Consider the following 23,623-nt stretch of genomic DNA (forward strand, 5'->3'; position numbering starts at 1 on the left):
AAAAGAGGGACAGTGGCGTTTCATTTGATCACAATGTACACCCCTCCGTACGTGTGTATCCTTATTCTCCGATCTAAAAATAGAAACGGCACAGTGTCTCCAGGATGTAAATTATCATCCTCTTCGTAGATGGTCGAAGGGTGGAAGGTGCGAGAGTACAAGTCTCCAGAGTCTCACGTGCTCCTCGAACGTGTCACGAATGTCACTTGTAGTTATAACCAGTGTCACGATGTCCGTGCAGCTGTTATATCCACCGTACACTCGGTCTCGGGGATATCGGAAACGGGTATATGTGGAGGCTACACATTTTCATGCATGATTGTCGCCGCCGACGTTTGAAAATGCGTGGGAGAGCAAAATGGCGACAACGGAATCGCGTTAGAGACTATTTTCGACGCAGTCGCAATCGGAGATCCGTAACGCACTGACGTAAGACAACGGTTCGTTTTTATTTTCAAAACATCGTTTCATTACTTGTTGCATATTGGACTCGACGTTCATCGTCTCGCGAATTTTTGAAACCCGCCATGCTGGTGTAATATCGGTGACACGTTGAAATTGCGATCAAGCTTGATCGATCTAAACGGCTGATATATGTTACAGAGATCTACGTAACGGGTCAGATTCGATACGCAATTATTAACGTTTGTATTACGCAGAGGTAAATGAGATTGTTGTTACTATTTAATCTGTTACTTGGGGCTTCAAGTGTTGTAAGAGTACTTTTATTCGTTGTTTCTTCACTTAATTTGACTAATTCAATATCGATGAATAGTATTCTTTTTATCGCCAAGCTGACAATTGAAGGTTTCACACCCAAAATGAACAACTGAATAGTCAGCAATAAGTAAAAGTTCCCACTAATCGGATCAACCGGGAATGCGTTGGAGTCGAGTAGCTAACAGAGTACCACGAGTCAAAAGTAATATACATTCAAGTCGACTATTTTGTGACCTAAAATTTACAATTGACCATTTTTACACCAAGCAATTACTGCAACAATATTTCCATGTTTTTCGATGATTCTAATAGATAATATATACGTGTTTACTCAAGGTTGGAACTTTTTTGTAACTAAACATACGTGAAGCCCGTTCAGAAGTGATAGAATTGACAATCCTTAGGAAAATCATCGTGAAAACTCAGCGAGTAGTTTTATTTGAAAGTAATTGCACCGACGGTTAAATGGCTTGAGTTGTGACTATTTCGGATCGACTTGCAACTATTGACATAACAACGCACACATTCGGTTCATTCTGGTTCACTGCTGCATTGTTCCGTGATAATTTTAAAATAGAAATCGTTGATCAATATTATTTGTGCAGTGAAATACAGATAGTGATACCAAACAAATAGCCTATCATTAATCATTTGCACACTTACAGCATTTGTATCGTTAGCGACTTAGACGCAGTTTGAGACAGATCGATTCAAGCTTACTGATTGGTTGGTAAATGTAACAACGCAAAGTCGGAAATGACGAAACGCGGAATGCAAACAATACACGGTGTTAATCTTTCCAAAACTATAGGCCACGACCCGCGGCCATTAGCCTCGAAAAGTACAAACGAAACGTTGCTGTAAAAATGACGTAGTGGTTCTCGGAAAAGTGAAGACACGTTTCGTAATAACGATCAGAGTAATTTTCAAGAGTAATGGCATTCGTTAATTTTTTTGTTTTTCTCATCATTAGCATTCGGTGGGTTATAGGATACGATGGTGGTTGAAATTATCAACGTTGATATAGCGAAGTATCGAAGAAAAAATATTATTTTGCAAGTTTGGAATAATTTCGAAGTAGTCGAGTTGAGTAGACAATATATGAATATGATTGTGAATTGCAGATAATCCGGTATTTGCGAAATAATAATTTTCGCTAAAAACGCAACGTTGCACTAACGTTTCGAACTTCATAAAATATGATCCTTCTTGGTGTTAACGTGTTATAACTAATTTCGTGTAATTAATTTCCTGTCTGCGGCTTGGATTAGATCAAATTGGGTTAAATTAGGTTATAAGTTTTGTGCGAAATTAAAAGCAGATAACCAGAGAGTTATTATTATAGATATTCGATAATTAAATTGTTACGTAACCATACGTTATAATATAAACTGTAAATTTAAACGACTAAATTAGTGCTTGAATACTAAAATTGACGGACAATCGCGATTTTAAATCAACGTATGCCATTTTTTTTTAGGAAATTCATGGAAATGTGTATTTTTTTCACCAAGGTTGGTTTTGCAAGAAAAAGGAAGGTAAAAATTACTGATTACCTAATTTTTATAACTACCGAAAATCGCTGAGTGTGAAACGTATAATTGTCATACCATAAAACGCTCCAAGGGATTCGGTTAATTTGGAAATTTTCTAAATCACTTAGCGACGACTTCCCACAAATTATCTACGAACAGTATTTTCAGCTCTTGCACCCTCTTCGATCGTGATTTCAGGACAATTTCCCAGACACGCTTAAAGTCAATTAGGGAATCGCAAAATTATACTAATGCCAATTTCCTTTCGGCGGTGTCGAAGATCAATCTTTTTTGGTCACTTCACCACCCGCAGCTATTTGATAGTGAAAAATCAAGCGAGCGTATTCTTTCACACAACCATTTAACCTAGACAAACTTTTTAGGGGGTGGCATGGTGGAAAATCACAAATTATTTTTTTCTGAAACACTCTATATACATATGTGTACAAAAATCTACATACCTATATACAGGGTGTCCCAACTTAAACCGCGAAGCAAACTCAGCCATACGTGGCAAAAGTGCCTACCTTTAACGGATTGGGAATTGTGACTGTTCGAAACTCAGGAATTTATCGTATAATTCTTTTGTACCTTTCAACAATATTTTAACCGTTGTTGAAACGATACACGTTTTACCATAGAATTTTATAGTGACAATTAGTGGTGTACAATTGATCGATTAATCGCTCGGCACTGGTAACTGTACATATGACAAATGGAATCGTTTTCTTCTTAGCGTAACGATCATCATCACTCGTAAATTCGTCTTCATTATCTTTTCATTTCTTTTTTCCTTCTTTCATCCCTGCGATAAATCCGCGCCATCGTCATCGTGCCAAATTATGATTGCAACGCTCTTTCTCTCGTTCTCTCTCTTTCTCTCTCTGGCCATTGTCAGAAACACTTTTATAACGAGATCCGGTGGAATGGAATGGATTTCGTCATTCGGATAAACCAGCAGCTCCCCGCGCAACTTCGCCTCTTATAATTATTATTTATCACCCGTTCATCCTTGGCCCACTATCGCGCAACGATAACCTCCCTCTTCTGCTTCTCCTCCTCGCCCATCTTTTTCCTTCTCGCTCATTTTATTATATCCTCCCCATCTCGACAATCGTCGCCGAAAAATTCGCACTGCAATTTACATTCCTGATTGGAATGCAGCGTTTCTTCGAGCTTTCAGACATCATTTTCAACTCCTCCAATTTCATGAGACAATAAAGCAATTCGAGTTGCGGAAAAAACATGCAAACACGATTATGTTCATTGAATGTCATTTGAAAACATTACCATTTTCCGTAAATTAATTAAGTTTTCGATTAAAAATGACTACGAGTTCAACACACTATAATATCGACATTCATATAATAACTAGTTTTTTCAAACCCACGCTCGCTAAAGCTCGTTCGGGGTCGGATGCCTAGTGTACCTAATTTATTTAGAAAATTAGCCCGAAAGGTCAAAAGTCATCAGGTCAAGGACCAGGACAGCCAGAACTACGGAGCGCTCGTCCTGGAAGTCGAGTTGCACCAGGAAGCGTACCCGAGCGCAGGATCCAGAAGGTAGAGAACCCGGTACTCGAAATCTTCATCCTTCAAAATTTTCATCCGTCCGCTCTACTGCGCGGTTGTGTCCAAACTGAGGAATTCGGCTAGCTGATTTTGGTCGTTGCGATTACTGTAGATCGATGACGTCAAGAGATAAAAAAAAATTTTGGTTAACGTCACTTTCTGAAGATCCGAACATCCGAACATTCAAACTTTGGCTTCGAACTTTAATACTATGTATGATGTATGACGTACGATTTCAGATACATACATGATATATTATACATAATACAGACAAGATGTCGACAGCTCGAAAACGTCGTATTAACATCGTACAATCGATATGTATAAACTGCGCGATATAATTAGCACACGAATAACGAGATAAATATCTCGTCAAGCGGTCTAAACTTTCAAGAGATTTCGGATCTTGCTGATCGATTGAAGACTCGTGGATCCAACATTGGCATTTGTAGAATTGTTGGTAAGTTTTATACCCGCACACATTATAATCGTGGTAATTATAAGATCGTGAAACGGTTTATCTTCGATCAAAATTACCCAACATCCATCACTCCGCGTCCAGAGTAATTCAATGAAACGGTTCTTTCCTTATAAGGAACTGATCTTTGCGGAGTTGACGCGCTACTTAAATCCTTCGTCTCGCTCTTTCGTATCCTTCGTCCTTTCTCTCCGTCTCGCTCCTTTTCTCGGTATTGATTCAATCCGCGTACATACTTTCGTCTCGTGCCGCTGTTGCTGCTGCTGCATGCACCAAGGCAATAAAGATTTTTTAACTCACACCTTGGAAGGGCTCTCGAAGGGTCAGTGATTTTCTCCCGTTTGACGGATTTTAAACGGTCACCGAATTGGTCGTAAAAACTTCTCGAAACGAAACAATGTTTGTGAGAATAATTTGCAATTTGCTGCAAGTTTTATATCGAGGTGGAATTACGTAATAAAATTAGTGGATGAAACAAAAAATAAATTTAAAATGCACAGAACCGGTATCTATGTATAAAAATGTTAATATAAATGTAATATAACATAATTTGTTCCGTAGATTTCAACGATAAATTTTATGCGGACGAATAATGTAAAAAAAACTAGGTTATTGCAAATCTACTTACGTACAAGCCTTGGCATTTGATATGAAAAAAAAATGTTTTACGTATTCATTGATATTGTTTCCGAAAGTACATAAAAACTTAAAAGCATTCGTATAATAAATACCGAAAGTTTACTGGTCGCCCGGAAAGTTTCCGTTATACCTACGTGATTTACGTTTTGCTTATAACTCGCAGCCGCTAAAATTTATCGACTTTAATTAACGACTTTCGGTGGGTTATATTTTCGTCATGTAGGTACATAAAACTTCGTGCAACGCGATAAATAACGATTTACAGAACGAAATTCTACGTAAGAATCGTTCTGCTTTCATTATCCCGAAATTTTTTCTTACTTTCTACAAATTCACCTTCAAAGTTACATCTATGATTTATGATTTTTAGATTAGATGTAGCCTGTAACCACGAGAGAAATTCCTAGTCACGGTTACTCGAGAGCTACTCGACCATTATCACGTTGTAAAATAAATTTAGTAGCCTTTAGTAATTTTTGTTTTTAAACTCTATTCCAATTAAACTGATGTTGACAGCATAAATTAAATCAATTAAATGTTGCCCAACCATGAAACGAATATTCACTTGCGCCAAACTTTCTCTTCCAATTTCAACAATTCTCAGACTTATTGCAATTCATTTTACTAAACAGAATTTTCTCGCAATAACCGATAACGTTACAAAATATAATAAATAATCAAATTTCTCTCAACTTTCCGAAACGTTCTGCATACAGGCAGATAAACGCGTCCCTTGATCCCTTCTTCACCCCGCTCGGAACCCTTCAGGGGGTTGCAAAAGCACGCAGCCTGCCTGCATCCGAGGGTGAAGAGGAGGAGATCCGAGGCAACGTAACGCACTAAATCGCGACAGCTCAGCACAGTGAAGTGCAAGGGCGGAGGGCGCATCCCGTCTCTGTTCGAGGGTTGCCGCCTGGGGGGGGGGTTTAAGGTGGCGAGGGGGGGGGGGGGGAGGGATAATTTTTCCTGGGTGTCTACGCATACGGAGAACCGCATCCCGGTTGCGTTTTAGTACTGTGCGAAGAAAGCAAAGGGAATAGAAGGGAAGGGAAGATCGAGTGCGGTGTACGTCTCTTTACGACTTTTTCTGTACTTATACATAAACGAATTGCGTCCCCCTTTGTGCTATGCTTCGTTCTTTTACTCCCGATGCAGCAGCTTTTGCGCGTATATTTATTGTACGCGTGCTTTCGGAATTTACATTTTCTTTTATTACATTTGGATGATTTACTTATTTAGGCGACTCGGTGATCGGGAAAGTTGCGGGAGGGAATTTAATCACAGAATGTCGGGCAAAGCGTGTTATTACAGTTATTCCCGATGATGATATTTATGGCGGAATTTAGTATATTTCGAATGGAGAAAACCACGATGAAACTTGAAAAAATGGATAAAAACTGCAACCTCGAATCCAAGAAAATATTCATTTCGATTATAATTATTGTCAAATATTCTATCCACCTGTATTACGTAATACATGAATAAAAAAAATCGGTGTTTGATTTTATGAAAAGATTTAATTGTATTAATTTATAACGCCTCGTTGTATTCACAGTTGCGTGTTACGTATAAAGATTTTTTCAGAGTAATGAAAAAAAAAAAGCAGAATTTCACATGACCAAGTTTCAACACATTTATGTTATATACCCAATTCCTATCGTGAAAAAGCTGCTAAACTACACCCAATGCAGTATTATAAACTGATTGACAAATAATTATCTCACAGGTATTAGTTAACTTTCAGAACTTTACCACAATTTTTCCGAGACAAAAGCTGACGTAAAATAAAATTGAAAATAATTTTGTTCCACGTTTCCTTCTCCATTCCTAACTTTTGGCTGGTATCGGTAACTTTGGCGAGTTTAGCAACGTCGTAGGTACGCGTATCTATTCCTGACTAATTTGCAAAAGCGGTGAACTCGTCACCGGCTTTCGTTTCAAGAGTGAATGATTCAGAGGCTGCACGTTGGGCTATTTTTCATTCCAAGGGCGAGGACGTAAAAGTTCGGCCGAGGTGTCTAACGGCGTCTAAATGCTACTTCCGTCGATGGTGAAGAGCTGGAGAGCCTGCAGCGCTCGAGAAGCAAGAAATCCAAAACCCCGCGTTTAGGAATCGATAAACCCTCGAGGAAAAAAATCCTACAGATTCGACACGAAATTCGTCTTAAGCGCATCGTCGCGAGGAGGGATTTTCGCGCGTTTCGCTCCTCTTTTCACTTCATTAATCTGTCAAGCGCTCCTCGACACCCTCGTCGTTTTCTTGATACGCACGAAACGCTGCTGCACTCTTTCGCAATTTCGTTACTTTCAATGTAAATCAGCCTTGGGATCATTCCCGAATTTGATGAAACGAAAGAATGAAGAAAATTCGAGATATTGTCGGATGTGATGAATTTCTATAAGCGCTTCTTCATTTCAACGCGTAATCGTATTTCAAAAAAATCACTTAACATTGAATGTGTGAAAACAAAATCTGTAATAAAATCTGCTATCTGTAGTTGCTACTCAAGCAATTGTTTTCAACAAAATTATCGCAGATTATATCTTACGAAGCCAAGAATAACACCTTTTCAAGAATTCTGAAAATTACCATCCTTTTTCTACAGAGTTTCATACAGCACATATTTCGATTAGAATCTAAGGTAAATTGCGAAAAAATTAGCAGCTGGACAATCGTTTTTATTTTTTACATCTCTAAATTCTGATCCATGAAAATTCTTCAATATAATTTATAGAAATTACGTGTAAGTTCAAAGTGCGAATCGTTGTAAAAATATATCGGATAAGTATGGAAATCTGAATGATCCCCGTATGTAGGTTGAATTCAGCAAATGCTTGTTTTTAATAAAACGCACCCCTCGATATGACAAGCAGATTTTATGCGAAAACAAAAAAACGTATAAACGAATGGTATGATTGATCGTTTGTTCGATGAGATGCATAAGATTTCATTTTTCTTTTTTTTTCTTTTTAAATCTTTCAACTCAGGCGGCTGTGCAATGTATTATTTATTATAACCATTCTGTTATAACACTTTCTTGTTTGGATTTCCCCCTCCTGCATTCTCTCTTCTCTCTCATCCCCTTCCCGCGATGCTCTACCCTTGTCGGCTTAAGCCTGGATCTGGTTCTTTGAAAACCAGTTTTATCCCATTGCATTATTACACGTATATTACAATGTACAAGGTGTGTATATAGGTATACATATTTCCATTTAATACATATATTTATACCTGCAGTACGCATGCAATCGATATAAGTGTTCTGGTTTTTTTTTTTCCACCATTTTGATGATATTCCAGGCAAAAGTTTTTACGTTATCTTTGCGAATTTTTTTTATAGATACCTGTCGACTATTCTATAAATAAAAGTGTGTAAATTAAGCTTGTTCGTGTTTGAGGTGAAAAATTGATTCAGAGTGGAAATTATTACAAATAGTGTTCTTTATTTATAAATATTATATGCGGTTGAAAGGACTGAAATCAAGAGGCACGCGTATTGCTGTAGGTTTTTTTCCGCTTTCATCACATCAAATTAATAGTTTTTTTCGAATTGAGAGCCTCGAGAAAAAAAAAATCTGCACTCTTACTTATAACTGATCCAACAACATGTCGGCACAATATTGACCTGCCTTTCGAATTGACCAAGAAAAGGACAAAATGAAGAAACGCGACAGTTTAAAGTATAATTTTCAAACTTCACTGGAATAACACGGTCACCTAGAAAATGAGGTTGAAGTCGGTGACCAATGCATGTTTAGAAAAAACCGTCACTTGGCACAATTATAAAATTGCTTGAAATTTAGTAAGCCATACCAAACGAATAATGGCCATATTTCTAAGAGCCAACAACTCGAAAGTCGTTTTAACAAAATTGCCTGATAGTGAATTCCTCCCTGATGTTAATACTTTCAGCCTCCCCCTACAAACAGTTACAACTCTCGCACGCGAATTCTGCATCTTTAACCAGCAGCCCTTAGGTTCGATGTTTCGCATTTATGCATCGCGCGCCCCTCTGACTTACGCCGTCGAAAGCCAGAGCGCCCTTGCAGGGTCTGCACGCCACAATTAAACTACCCCAGACCCTCCCCTTCCCTCCCTTTCCCTTCTCGTCAGCCTCCTTCTCCACGGGTTTTGCCACTGCGCTGGCCCATCCAGTAGCAATAAGCAGCCTGAACCCTTGGGAAACGTTTGAGCTGCATGGTACGTGCGATGGAATGAGGCGGGCGGCTGCCTTTTGCGAGACGACGTCGTTAATCCTGATCATACTATTCTTGGATTAATCAGTTTTAATCTAAAACGTTGTACATTACCAGGAGGCTTTCCTTCTGCTGCCTCGACGAAACGCAGAAGGATATAACAATGCGATATATTATTATACGCGTAATTACGGAGCAAATGAAAATAACAAGTCTTGTGTAACAACACAGGTCGAGTTATCTCGGTTATCGTATAATATCGTTGTTCCTGTATCATTGCAACATCGCTGTGCGAATTACACTTGGATGTGAAATATTTCTTTGCACTTGAAAAAACATTCCGTCATTTTTGTACATTATATACAGTCGCCTGAAAATTGGTGTATAGTTACGATAACGGTTTAAATACTTTTACAATTGTCGAGAAACTATGAGACAATATTTATTCAACATTTCATCCTTTCGTTGTACAAATGAAATTCTACAATCAGCCTTTGATCATTCTGTAAAGTAACGTTCTCCCTTGAATGAACATTGTTGTTTCAAGTACCGTAGGATCGAAACTCGCATTTTCGAAAACTATTCTTTTTCAACCTAATTATATAGCTATACATATAAGGTCTGCTATAATTGCAGTTCAAATTTAAAGAAAATTACTTGTCAGTAATAATAATGTTGAGAGTAATTTTTGTCGCATGAAAAATCAAAAAAGAGATGTTTTAAAGATACGCAGTGAGTTGGATTTTTGTTTTATATTCGGATCTCTGTGTGCAACTGTTGCATCGGTTCAACTGCGGGAACGATCCGAATAATTAACCCAACACGCAGATACGTTCTGCGATTCTGATACGCGGCAATACGTACACCGATACTAATTTTACACGGTCGGTTAATTTCCATCAATTATATAATGGGGGAACGGTCATTGGTACAAGTTGGTTTTCGGCTTGTATGATTGCTTTCATAAACACACCGTCATCACGGATCTTGTTAAGGTTCAAAATCCACTCACAAATAACAAATTTTTACACAACGTATTTTCACAACTGCTGGTTTTTGATTTACTTAATTCGTGGAACGACGATCGGTACTTATACGTGATCGAACGATGACGATATTTTTGTCGTTTATGCCCGATTGCAAAATAGATGAACTGTAAATTCATTTGTAAATCACTGTACATTGTATATAGTAGGAATGATTTCCAAAATCAAAAAGACAAATGAGTGATGAATATTTGGAATAAGACTCCAAAAACGAAGGTCCGAGCTTATCGACAGGTTGCAGAATTAATTCTCGAATCAGGTATATAATATATAAGATACAATTTACGTCACGTGATATAACAATTTATCAAAATTTTTAACGAGAGAAAAATAGAAAGAAAAGATAGCGGATGTACAATTTCATGCTGTCTTGAGCAGACTGAGAATATGGAAATGCAAAAAGTAAACCTAGCATCGAAACTACTTCCTTCCATTTACAATATACGCGGCGTGTAGGATCTGATAACGCGAAGAACACGTTACAGGACTGCTCAATGGCCTCTCCACAGGTATAACGTAGCAGCTAGCTCTTATGCCTGGTCAGTGATACTCGATCGCCGCATTAATTAATCAGGCCGTTAATTGCTGCCTAAACCGGCAACGCGTATGTACAAGAAACGTTCGATTGACGTATGCAAATTAAAACGTAGGGAAATACGTTAATTCACAAGATTTTACAGATTACGTGAGAAAAATTGCAACAAGTTTGTACAGATATGCGTATAAATGCGTAGTGTCCGATTGTTACGCACAAAATACATAATAATATGGACACAATGTTCGATCGTTAAATAGTGACTAAATCGAGAATTGAATAGGTAGTATAAAATTTGAAATTTTTTCAAATCAAAGCGTTGTTCGGACCAAAGTTGTAGGAAAATTGAAAATCATTTGCACGAAGTAAATTTTGGATAAAATTTTACGTTCCAATTTTGATTCCAAAAAAGTAATTGTTCTCACAGTTTTATCAGCTGACGAAGCTGGAAGAGACGATAAAATCCCTGCCATAAATTTTCACGTCCTTGAAGCATTGATCGAAAAGAGTTGAATGACAATAATCGACTACGTCTGTGTAATATTTAGTCACAGTATACCAGTTTCGTACTCTCAAAAAATGTACAAGATTCCACAGAGTTTGCTTCATCCCTCAAAAAATTTACCATCGGAACAGTAGTTGGGCTAAGGCCTGTTTCTTTTTTATTACATACTCAAATATTGACCAAAAAAATAATTAGGTCAAATTTTTTTCTTTTTTATTTAGTTACGCACACAAATTTTTCAACTTTTGAGTACATACAAGTATTTCCAATAAAAAAATCAAAAATTATCGTCGACTAACTCCGAAATGACCCGACAGTCGTGTACATCGCACAAACAAAGATGCATCAAACGTATTCCATAGTAAAACGTAGTACGTATAGTAAAGTGGGCGACAAAAGATACGGAGAAGCGCAGTAGGAGTGACAATCGACGAACGGATGAATGACAAGTATATAGTAAAACAAGACGACGATAAAATCGAATAGAATAGAATCTTACCAATCTCATCGAGGCGTAACGTCATTCCGGGGATGTCGGTCAGGCGATGATATAAACCAATGGTAGAAACGCATATAATCCTATATCAACAAAACTGAGAACCAAATATCGCGTGGATCGTGAAAATTTGATTTTTTCTCCAATCGATCCAAAAAAAAAAAAAGAAAAAAACGAACGAAGAATCGTTGATACAAGAAAACCGATGAGAAAAAAGAAAAAAAACCTTCAACGTACAATAAATTACCCGCACAACGCGAACTCCGTAATTAATTATGAAACGTGCACGTATGCGCGTATCTCGCGTATTAAATGAAACGCCGACGAGACGTGTCGAACGCACATGCGTTGCACCTGCGGACGGAGTTTCGGCGCGACGACAAGCGACGCGGACGCGACGAGCACCGAACGAAGACTGCAGCCTGCGAGCTCTTTCGAAGTGAACGGGCGAGACGCCCGCGCCTCGACGGGACAACCGGGGCCAATCCGGGGGTGCGCCGAGTGCCAAAGCGCCGCGAGCTTAAGGGGGGAGGAGGCGAAACAGGGGTGGAGGTCCGCGTCTCCTCGTCCTCGTTGCACACCCACTGTCGGACTGACTGTCTTCTTATCGAGAAACGCGCGATACGCGCATACGGTTGGACAGGGATGTTTTTGGTTGTTGTTCGGTAATATCATTGTTTTCTTTTTTTTTCTTGGTTGTAGAACGTAAGGGTACGAGGATGAGCTGTCGCGTCGGTACTAATGCTGTGCGATTTATTGATCAATCGGCAGCTTCGATTGATCGACTTCATTCGATTGATCCTTTTCTTGTTTAATCGGTTATTCGAAAGTACTCGAAAGAAAGTTAATCTCAATAACGATCGACCGAAGTCGACGATTTATCGTCTAATCGGAATAACGATCGATCGAATTACTGATTAATCGATTAATCGCACAGCACTAGCCAATTACGAAATATCGAAGACGTTAGTATTCGCGAAGATATAATTAATGGGGCTTTGTTTACAAGTGAATTTGCTTAATGAGATGTACAATACTATACTTTTGTCAAAATATCCGATCGGCAGTTTTATAGACACATATCTTAATTTTTTTCCAATCCCAGAGGTTTTTTTGTTATATTCTTTTCTCTTTTAAAATAACAGTTTTTATCGAAACATCTACATTTTGGCACACCGAATATACCGTTTGAGAAATTCTTGCAGAAAATTTGTATATAATTTTCGGTACCAAAACCTACCCTAATGTATACGCATGTGCGGTACGTATCTACGTATATATGCGCGTGTATACCTATATACACATAATCTATACGTAGGTACATACGTTATTGTAGGGCGACGGGACGAGAGTCAAGAACGTAGTAGAAATAGGCACGCAATGTATCGCAGAAGGGTGGAAATCGTATTGAATTTTCAAAGAGTCATAAATCTCATTTATATGCGCAGAAAAAAATTTGGTGAATTTTGGCTAATGATAAATACGGTGATTAAGTAAATCGAAAGAAATGTTTCGCTGAAACAGAAATTTTGGTTTTGATGGTGAATATTCCGTAACCAAACAATTCTGATCAAAACTACTGCACTTTACAAATAACTGCGCAGAGTGCTGGAATTCGTTGATATCGAAACAGTTCGACATGTTTGAGAGTAAAAAATTTTCAGCTGCTGGTGCAATGATATGGTAATTGAAACAAATAAATTCTAGTTTAGAGCAACATTACATTATATAAATGAATCAACGAATATTTGTTTAATTTCTAATCTTGTTATCGTAGAAAAATTCTGCCACTTTTTCTCGTGATAAAAATAAATTTTGCTATAAAATGAATTGTTTCACATTTTATGTTGTACGGCTTATTGTTCCGAGGTATCGTCAGAGACTAAAAGAATCGGAGGATAAAAATATCGTCGTATTTGAAATCTCTATGCGACAAACCGTTTCGTTCATTTTGGATTTAAAATCATGAAAATACATTTAAATATTGTCTCAACGTGTCCGCAATACAATTTCTCCAAGGTCTTGTATAAGTGAAGTATGCGATGATGGAATGGAAAGGCGCGAAAGTATTATCTACCTTTGAAATCACCTATTTGTACAATATAAGTTGCGAAACAAGGTGAATTACATAATTTCATTATTATCGTGTATAATAAGTCGCGGCTTTCTCGCACCTTATTTTACTGCCCGGAATTTCGGACTTCTCTAGTTCGTTTAAAACTGACGAAATTGCGTGTTATACAATCGCATATCCCGCCACGGTATTTAGGATATTTCACCGAATAACAACACGCAATTGCAAATGCGAACATTTGACAAACGTCGCACATAGTGTAACGATTATTTTTTACATCCTCATGAAATGTCAGTGAAGTCCAGGAAAATTTAGCGGATAAGAATAGTGTTTGACAGTTTCATATTTAACAAATTTTTTCGTTATTCTGTCGATACCTCGTTTTTTCAATTGAGTCGTCATTCGACAGGGGTAAAATAATTTTTCCGACGTACCCCGATTTAATTTCACCTTACAGAGGCGATCCTTGCAATTTCTCTTCGTTATACAGTAATTTGTATCGATCATTTACGATTGATCAGATTATTTCATCCTTAGAAAATACGACGAATGAAATACCAAGCAATAACCGCGGAATGTTGTGACTCAATTTAGATTCTGACAAAGTATTAATAACGAACGATTGAATACCATATTTATTTTCAGTGACACTACCATGGAATTTCATGGTTTTAAGATACGATGCAAAGCCTGTGCCCGCATTAATTAATCATAAGAATAACGAAGGTCCTATAAGAAATTCACGCTGCAGGTAGGCCTGAATTGATCGCGGAGTAGCTTGGAATAAATCACGAAGATCACAATTGATCGTTAGTAAAAGGAATCGTTTGTGATTCTCGGTACGAACCCGATAAATCAACGTGGCAGTGCGTGCGGGACGAGTAGGACGAGTAGATCCATGCAACACGTAACTAATCCGGTCCTATGGTGTACACGTTGCATCTATCAGCCTACCAGAACACCCGGGTACCATGTCACCTAATAAATTAGGTAAATTTATGTACATACCTACGTACGCCCTTCATGTATTATCTCGGACCGGTAAAGTTGCTGCATCAACGTTAAAAAGTCAACCGAGTCAACCTTCGGTTTGAGCTGCGCAATGGCGCAAGAATATTGCTTCAAGTTTAATGCACTTTACACCGCGGATGGAGACAAGTTGAAGGTGGGATTTTCGATTAAATCGATTTTTTTCCCGATCAATCGAGTGTAATCGATTATTTTTCAAACTAGATTAATCGAACGACTCGATTGTTTTGCCTCGCAATCGGTTTTTATTTTTTACTTTTCTTTTGCAACATCAATTTATGTGATCGAAGTATGAATTATTATCGTCGTATAACTGACTAAGTACTCATTTGATATAATTAGTGAAAAATAAATGAATATTTTTACCTGGAATTGAAGAATATTTTTAATGAAACTATGAATTGTCATAAAACCTTTCCGCCATTAAGATCGCGCGCTGGAATATACGAAATATTCTATCAAATGCTTAAATACATTTTGTAACTGATTCATTTGATTTTGATTTTGACTTTGACTTTGAATGTAGCCAATGAGGAAAAAAAAGAATCGATCAGTTCGAATTTTCGTCTCGTTACGACTCTGTCGTTCAATTTTTGGTTTATATATCTTACAACTCACATATTTCACAAATTTTGTGGTTTGAAAATTTCAACTCATAAAGTGCTGAAATTTCTGATTTGTCAATTTAATAGTTGGCACATTGAAAAAAAAAATAGACCAACGTAAAGATATCTATTGCAATTCAATTTTGAGTTTGGAAAGAATAATTAATTAGCTGATTCTTTGTACATTTTTTTTTTTTTTAATTCATGTTCAATTCTTGAATTTTTATTAAAACTAACAATTTTTTTTCACACCTTTACGATTACTGAGAAATTTTAATAGTACACGTTTCATGTGATAACTTCCTCCTTGGTATTTAATGTTTGAAAGATTTGTGTACACCTCTGTTTTTTTTATTCTTGTCTCATTCATCGACCTGTATTTTCGTCCCCATATTTTTTTGCACACATGTTCCTACAGTCCTTATACCTTAAAACGTTTCAATCCATAGTTTGAAATTTAATTTTCAATAAAACGTAGCATATCCTAACCGGAGATCGAAGCACAGTGTAGATTTTTCTCCACTAGTCTGAGACGGGAAAAATCCAAAGAGTTGTACATTCAATTTTTCAAATTCGCCGATTACTTTTTCATATCATCATTTCTAAAACGTACCATGCACGTCTCAATTTATACGTACATTATACGGCCATGTACTTGAATTTCTTGTCAACATATACGCCGCAAGTTTGGAATTCGTCGCCTGAAAAATGAAAAAAAAAGCAAAAGAAAAAGAAAACCGTAATAATAACCGTCGGTAATTTTTTTTCTTCGCGACGAATTTTCCCTCAGCCCTTCAGTCATCGATTAGTCAAGCACGGAGAGGCAAGATCGAGTTATTGCGAGTCGGGCTGAGGCGCAGGACGAATGTGGAAGCCGATGTTCGACCCGAAGGCGCCGGTGTGAGTACGAGGTATACGCTCGACATATGTACGTATTTAAGTAGATGTACGGGGGGGTCGGGCGTGTTTATGTACACGTGTAAACACATATGTATTTATATATATACACGCGTATTAGGCGGTGAGAAAAGCGAGGAAGGTTTCCCTCGCTCGGATATGAAGACAAGAGGCGCAGCCTCTCCTCTGCATCGCCGTGTTTGCCTCGTGATTCGATGCTGCCCTGTTATAAGGGGTTTGCGCAAAGAGTGGCGAAATTTTGTGCTCCGATTTAACGACGAAATCGAGAACAACGACGTTCGAAACGAAAGATGGGCGAGGTGGAAAATCACGGGAAATTATATTTTTTTAACGCGAATGAAAAATGTTTCTAACATAATGTCACAGAACGGAAACTGAACAAATTTTAACAACGCGAACTGAGATATGAACAATTTTGCGAAGGTTTTTTTGCAATTAGAACGTTCAAAATGATTGCACTTTGACTTTTTTCGCACGATTATAATGTTTCGGGGCTCATTTTACACGCTGATCATATCTCGATTTTTGACGAACTTCTCTTGTGCCATACTTACACGAATACAGTTTTGTACGCTATTATACGGAGATAATTAATCGTTTGTAAAGTTTTTTTTCACACAATACTCGCAGATCTCTATGGTCCACGAAATAAGCCCGTCAAAATAAAAATCGGATAAGGAAAACTTAGTTTGGTTGAAAAAAAAAAAAAAAAAAATTGTTGCTTACAACATGGCCTATATTAATCGAATTCACTCAGAAACCATGCAAATATTTATCCTTCAATGCTTTCGAGATCCGAAAAATTATCGGCACTCCAAAATTTACCGTAATTGTGACATAAATTACATGTACAGACAATGGTGACAGTAAAAAAATATGCGTCTTTATTCCAGAAAATGATTTGGCTTGGTTTCAATTGAATCCAACAAAACACCTTACACTTACACATAACGTGAATTATTCGATTGATTGCTACTATTTTTTATAACATATTGAACATTCTTATTTTCAGTTTCATACAGTCACTATCTTGGCGATAAATTTGACCGTCATATTGAGTTTGATTGAATCGATTTCACTTTTCTCAATCCGCTTGTAAAGATAACATTGCAATAAAAGTTTTCTCTTGTCGTTTAAGTCACCATTTATCTTTTATTTCTTTGAACTTTTCCATCGAATTCCATCGTTTTTCGCGACAAAATCTGAAAACCGATTTAATTATAATTGCAAGTTGAATTACTGAAAGATTCACCGTAATTCTATTTCTTCAACTTTTTCTAAATATCGGCCATTTCCATGAATTATGTGCATGTTTTATGTAGCGAAGTGTATGTAACTTGGTTTTATCGAATGACCCGATTTCGTACTGAAACGTTGACGACAGTTTGAACCCAGCTGCTATTGTTCTCTTGTATTGTTGAGGAAAACGGCCACGATACGGACAAGTATTGTTTTTTAACACCTCAAAAATACAGCCGACTAAACCACGATTTGTTTTCAACCAGAAAAATACGCGAAAAGCGTGGCAACGTTATTGCATTACTACTGGTTAAAATTTTTTACGGTGTGAAAATATTTTTTTTTTTCCTTATTCCGGAATCACGTGTCAAATGCCGTGCAAAAGTAAAGCGTGGATATTTCTCTGTAAAATTATTGACGAGGGTTCGTTACCCTTAATCAAAATTTTCAGCAGTAAACAATAATTTTTCATAAACTTAAATTAGAGCATTTGACCTTGATGACCCTACCTTTACGCAGAAAACCCTTGGGTAGGAATTCATCCCCAAGTCGAGGGTTTTTGAGGTTTTATTTTTTCCCTCACATGGGTTACCATGAAACGGGAGTTATTACAGAGTATCTCCATAAAGTTTCCAAAGCAAGGATGTGGATCGAACAATTTTTTAATACTTGAGGTAAGAAGATTGTAGCTGTAAACTTTACGAAATATCGATACAACATTCATATATACGAATGAGAGTAAAAGAGTCGAAAAGTTTAAACCGTAGTACAGCAATAAATCAAATATGACTGATCGGAAAGTGGGCTTGCAGAAATTTCCAGACATTGGATCAAGCCTGTCGGCATTGTTGGAACAGGCTAACAGATTGCCAGCGTTTGTGGCGTGACTTCCAAGTCTGCGGTTACCGGTCACGATAATGACACCAGCATCCACGCAACGTGTATCACGAGTCTCTGTGGATACAGCACCACAAATTGGCGCCATCGTCCCGGTAAATATTTGCTCCGCATCGAGCTGTATTATTATACACCCATTAAACGTTAAACGTGTTAGAGACGCGTATAATCTGCACGTAATTAAACGTTATAACAGGCATAGAAATTGCACCGTAGATAGGGAAATCGATTTCAGCCAAAATTGAGGGGGGGAGGGATACCGATTTTCCAACGTTCGTTATATTATTCTATCCGCTTGCAAACACGAAACGAAAATAATAACAGTAACCTCGCGATGATATTTTTTTGTAAGTATCAAAATCAATCGAATAATAATTGCTTCCGTGAGATTGGAAAAAAATTTAATTGAATGAAATATACTCACTCGTACGAGACATTTTGATAATGATGAATTAAGTTTATTCAAATAATGCTCGTTCAATGATATTACGGAAATAATAACAGGCAATAATATGTTAATCCTGATATTTACTCACAGTAACACAACTTTGGTCTTCCCAATCGGTCAATAAACTGTATTCATCAATCGAGGGCGACGATACTTGCTGGAAAAATTCGATATCAGTTATTGCAGAGTTTGCGAAAGTGTTGAAAATCCGCGGGATTGCAAGGAGGATGAAAAAAAAGTTCAGTAATTACGATATATCCAGGCCGGTCGGAAAGAAGCCGTTACAACACCGCTAGAGAGACTTTATAAGCTGCCGTTCGTTCGCCCGTTCGGCTTTGGAATGTCGCCAAAACAAATATCAACTTTATGACGGTTTGAAACTCTTCTATTTGTCTTGGCAGTTCGGCTGATAGCCTAGCCAGCTCCCGCCGTCCGAATTGTCACGCGACGAGAAACGAGCCAGGGGGGTGCTTCGTAAACAGGTCACAAACATCCACGTCTACCTTTGCGCACCCCAAAAAGCTTCATTTTACACTTTCTCCATGAAAACTCCAACTCCAACAACCCTGTCCGAGTTTCTCTAGTTATACTAGAAATAGTGCAAACAATTTTCTTTGCGAAATAGCTCAAACAGACAGCGGAAACTTGAATTTTTATTGTCGACAGATTTCGATGCAACAAATTATTACACCGGCATTTTTACGCAGTCACAGTTGTTGTAACATGGTTAAATCATTTGGATGATTCCAATCGATTCGGAAATCCATGCGAGAATCGAACGTCCTCGGAATGACGTTCCAAGTCTTAATTCACGTTGGGTGCGAATTATTAGGTACTCGCTTGTCCACGAACGTTTAATGACCGCAGTTTATTTCAGGCGATTCGACGCATGCACCAGGGTTAGAATCCGTCCCCCTATGCACTTTCGTATTTTACGACATCGGATATATGTGTGGGCGTGGAATAATTGGAGCGGTAAATTTCAACGAGCCGTTGCCGTGTAAGACGAAATACTGTACCTGCTGCGCAATGTTGAAATCATCGGGCTAATCGTCAATGGAGAGGATTAACTCCTTTGACAAATCAACAGGCGAACATCGTCATTGAATTTTATAACGAGTGTAAAAGCGGAATTGAACCGGGAAAGTCGAACTAAAAATGAAGATAAGTTTTCCACACGCCACTGCTTCTGAAGTGACAGAAAATATCGTACAGATAAATCTTGAAAGAATTACATCAACGGACTGCAAATTATGTTTAGTTCCGAGACTGTTCAAACGCGCTTCTCCGTTATTCCTTCGCATTAGCAAAACGTAGTTTACTCCATTTTTTGCAGCTTCATTCGTTTCGTGAACCAGCTGTATAATTTACGCGTCAAGCCTGCGTATGTTCTTTTGCGGAGATACAATAATCAGCAGCTTTGATAGAAAGCTCTTAATCTTTCACACCGCGCCTACTAATTTTGAATGTTTCGCCCTAGCTGATTACTGCTGCATCATTCAACTCTGAATCGGCCAGCACCCTCGGTTCATAATGGATATCGGAATTTTGCGTTGTCTAATTTTCGGCGGTTCATTCGCGAGGAAGTATCACAGGTGTGTAATAATGCGTAACTTCTCAGGGGAAAACCGCTGGCAGCTATTAGTTTCCCAAAAACTCGGCACCCGAGCTGTCTCCCCAAGTTTCAAGGAATCCGCCCGTGAAAATTACCCCCATCAAACACTCCGCAGGGTGTTTCCATATCATTGTCTTGTCGGAACGGCGTGGGCTCAGGTGCGTATCAATCCACCTCTGGATTCTGCTGACATCTACCTTTTCCCTTATGCATATACACGCGAAGTTGTAACCGTCGTGCAAATACGCGTATTACATACATCCTCTCAGACGTGTATGGGTCATTCTCGTTCGAGTTGAAAGGGTTCTGAATTTCGACTCTTGGATGTGATGGAAATTTTTTTTAAATTGGGATGAGAATTTCTACCATTTCTCTCCTTTTTCTAAATATTATTCGAATCTGATACGGAGAATTACATATAAAATCAATTTACCGAACATAGTTGGAAAGTATGTATGGAATAATCGGTTTAATTTCAGAAGATCCGATTCGAAATATGAATAATAAATCAATAAAACTTCATACCAGATCGAATCAGCTTTGAAAATTTTGGTTTTTCCGCTTGTTTTTTGTGTTTTCAAAAAAAGAACATCAAAATTCTAAACATCATGTTTTGGGAAAGTTTAGTTTTGTACTTAAATTCGAAAATCTCACGTATGATTATTTACGATGGGGGTCGACATAATTATTGTTTTTGAAATAGAACGTTCGAGGTCTCATGAATTCTTTTTTTTTAAAGCAAGTCGTATATGAAAGAGGAACACCATCTTATTAGTTTTGACTCGCTAATCCCTAAAAATTTTCGATTCTTGATTAGTAAAAATCGATAAGTGCTAAGCGGAAAACTCTTTCGGAAATAATTTCATGTTGAAAATAGAAACTGTGAAAAATTTTATCGCGTCAAATCTAACGAGAGTACTAATTCAGAACCCTTTCTATTCGAGCAAAGAATTGCTCGTACATACATTATACATGGCCTCGGATAATATGAATTTCCATGTGCTGGCAGAGGGTGAAATTTCTGAAGGTGGCTCTCTAAAGCGGAGCTGCACATGCTCTCCTACGCATTACAGCTTCTAACGCAGGGCAAAAAGGGCTGTCGCTGTTTTTTCCAAACGGGCTTGCTGCACCGGCTCAGCTAATCAAGCATTCTCAGTTCGCGCCACACGCTGCATGTGCATTTTTGCGGTTAATTGCGTCACGACTGAGGTCAGACTCCGGAAGATCGACCAGTGAATACGACTTATAATTAATAGTACCTGCGTAACGTGCGGGAATGAATTTTTCAACACGGTTCACGTTACTTTGATGGTTTGAAAAAAAAGGAGAAAAAAAAAACAGACTGTTCCGAAAATTATTCAGAACAGTCTTGCCTCCGATTTAAAAAAATTATTTTCAGTTCAGCTGTAATCCTATAAAATAAGAGGATTATTCACGCAAATTTCACGATCCTCACAATTCACTACGCTGTTCGAGTTTTGCAAAAGCTCGCACCGAAGTGTAAATTTGTAATTTGAAGTCAGTAATGTATATTGGGACCTGTATTTCGCTGGAAATAAACTAAAGTCCAGCAACAAACAGTTTGATGAATCCTAAAACTTGGAGTTCGATAAAACTTTGCAATTCCCAATTTAAGTAATCTACCCACTCGCGCGTAAAATTACCATGCATGTGTTCATCCGGTTTCGTTTGGTCATCGGTGAAAGCCAGAAGTGTTTCTTTGAAGGCATTTAGGGTAAAGTAACCAGTAACGAAGAGCCTACGGTTACGACGAAATTGAATTGTTCCAGTAGTTCCAACCTCGTATTACGATCGTGGCTGGCAATTAACGCCAAGAATCTTAAAAGGGTTGGATAAAACGATAAAACGGACCTAATTCGATTTATAGAACTGGAGAATTTTAATAAAATAGGTGTCGTTACAGTAATCGTTTAAATGTAGATCGATTCACAAGTAAACGTGTCACAAGTAACCATTTAGTGCAATCGTAGTTGTCAATATTACATTTTGGATATGTAAACCCGTACGTTTTGAGTTGACTACATTTTTTCAGCTAAATACGGTCTCGATCAACAATTTGTTGCTGCCACCGTCAACAAGTCGTTGCAGCAGTTGCAAAAAAAAATCTAGTACAAGCAATACCCATGGTAGAGAAGAATACTAACATACCGAAAGTTTTCGATGACGTGTCGATCGGGTGTTAATTTGTTTTAAGATGTAACTTGGTGTACGAGTTACATAGCAAGAGTATATTACGCGGTTTTTCACGAAGCACGGATTTGAGGTTAGGTTCACGTACAGTACAGAAAAGACCACTTTTACTCCAAGAACTTGAACGTGGTTTTTCTGTACTCTGCGCATGCGCATTCGCAAACTTACTCGATCGTCATAACTGCGGATACTTTGCGTACGGAAAATACGCATGGAAAAAGGCGTAAAACATGCTCGCGTTGTATAAATTATATATTTTGATCGTTGTAAAAAATGAAAATAATTAAGGAGAATCAGTCACCGACGGTGCAACATTGCGGCGTTCGGACGAGCGTAATTGAGGCAATATCAGACATGCTCGACTAGCAGCCGTGACCTCTTCTTCCCTTGTACAAGCTGCACTGGTTGGCGGACCTGAACGCCCCCGTCTGGCGGAGCTTTGCATGTGTGCGTAGATGGGAATGAAAATTTATTACCGGTAGCTGAATGGTTCGGTTGGCTCGAGAACCTGCGTATGCAGGAACGCTTGCGTCCGCTCTAAGGTTTTATTAGCCAAATAATAAGGCCGGAATACTACATTGCAGCGACGTTCGATCCGTTTCACCGTCTAACTGCAATATTTACAACCTCTATTAATTTTCATCGTTCCGCTAGACGCCGATCGGTGATCGCCTCGGTTATAGACGCATGAACACCGAATGGTAATGGGTCGCAAATATGTGGGTATGAGGTTCCTGACAATGAAATCGTTCAAATGCCCAGAACCAATGCCATTTTACTATATCGCCGGTTACTGCGAATCACCAAAAGAAATTCTACGAGTCCGATATTCGTGTGACTGATCATTTTTTTACTTTGCCGCAAT

General features: G+C 38.1%; 1 protein-coding gene across 7 annotated transcripts in view; it reads right to left on the minus strand.

Annotated features, from left to right (window-relative positions):
- LOC124216101 (uncharacterized) overlaps nt 1-23,623 on the minus strand; it is a 138,286-nt gene that overhangs the window by 76,558 nt on the left and 38,105 nt on the right. For 4 of the 7 annotated variants that reach the window (XR_006882527.2, XM_046620230.2, XM_046620228.2 and 1 more), the window contains exon 1: nt 11,726-11,890. The exons of 1 other annotated variant lie outside the window; for it this stretch is intronic. The gene's annotated coding sequence lies outside the window, so the exon portion shown is untranslated. Of the gene's footprint in view, nt 1-11,725; nt 12,133-23,623 lie in introns of those variants that run through there. 2 more of the 7 variants (XM_046620226.1, XM_046620231.2) reach the window with 2 other exon arrangements.

Source organism: Neodiprion pinetum, chromosome 4 (assembly GCF_021155775.2).
Source record: "Neodiprion pinetum isolate iyNeoPine1 chromosome 4, iyNeoPine1.2, whole genome shotgun sequence".
NCBI lineage: Eukaryota > Metazoa > Arthropoda > Insecta > Hymenoptera > Diprionidae > Neodiprion > Neodiprion pinetum.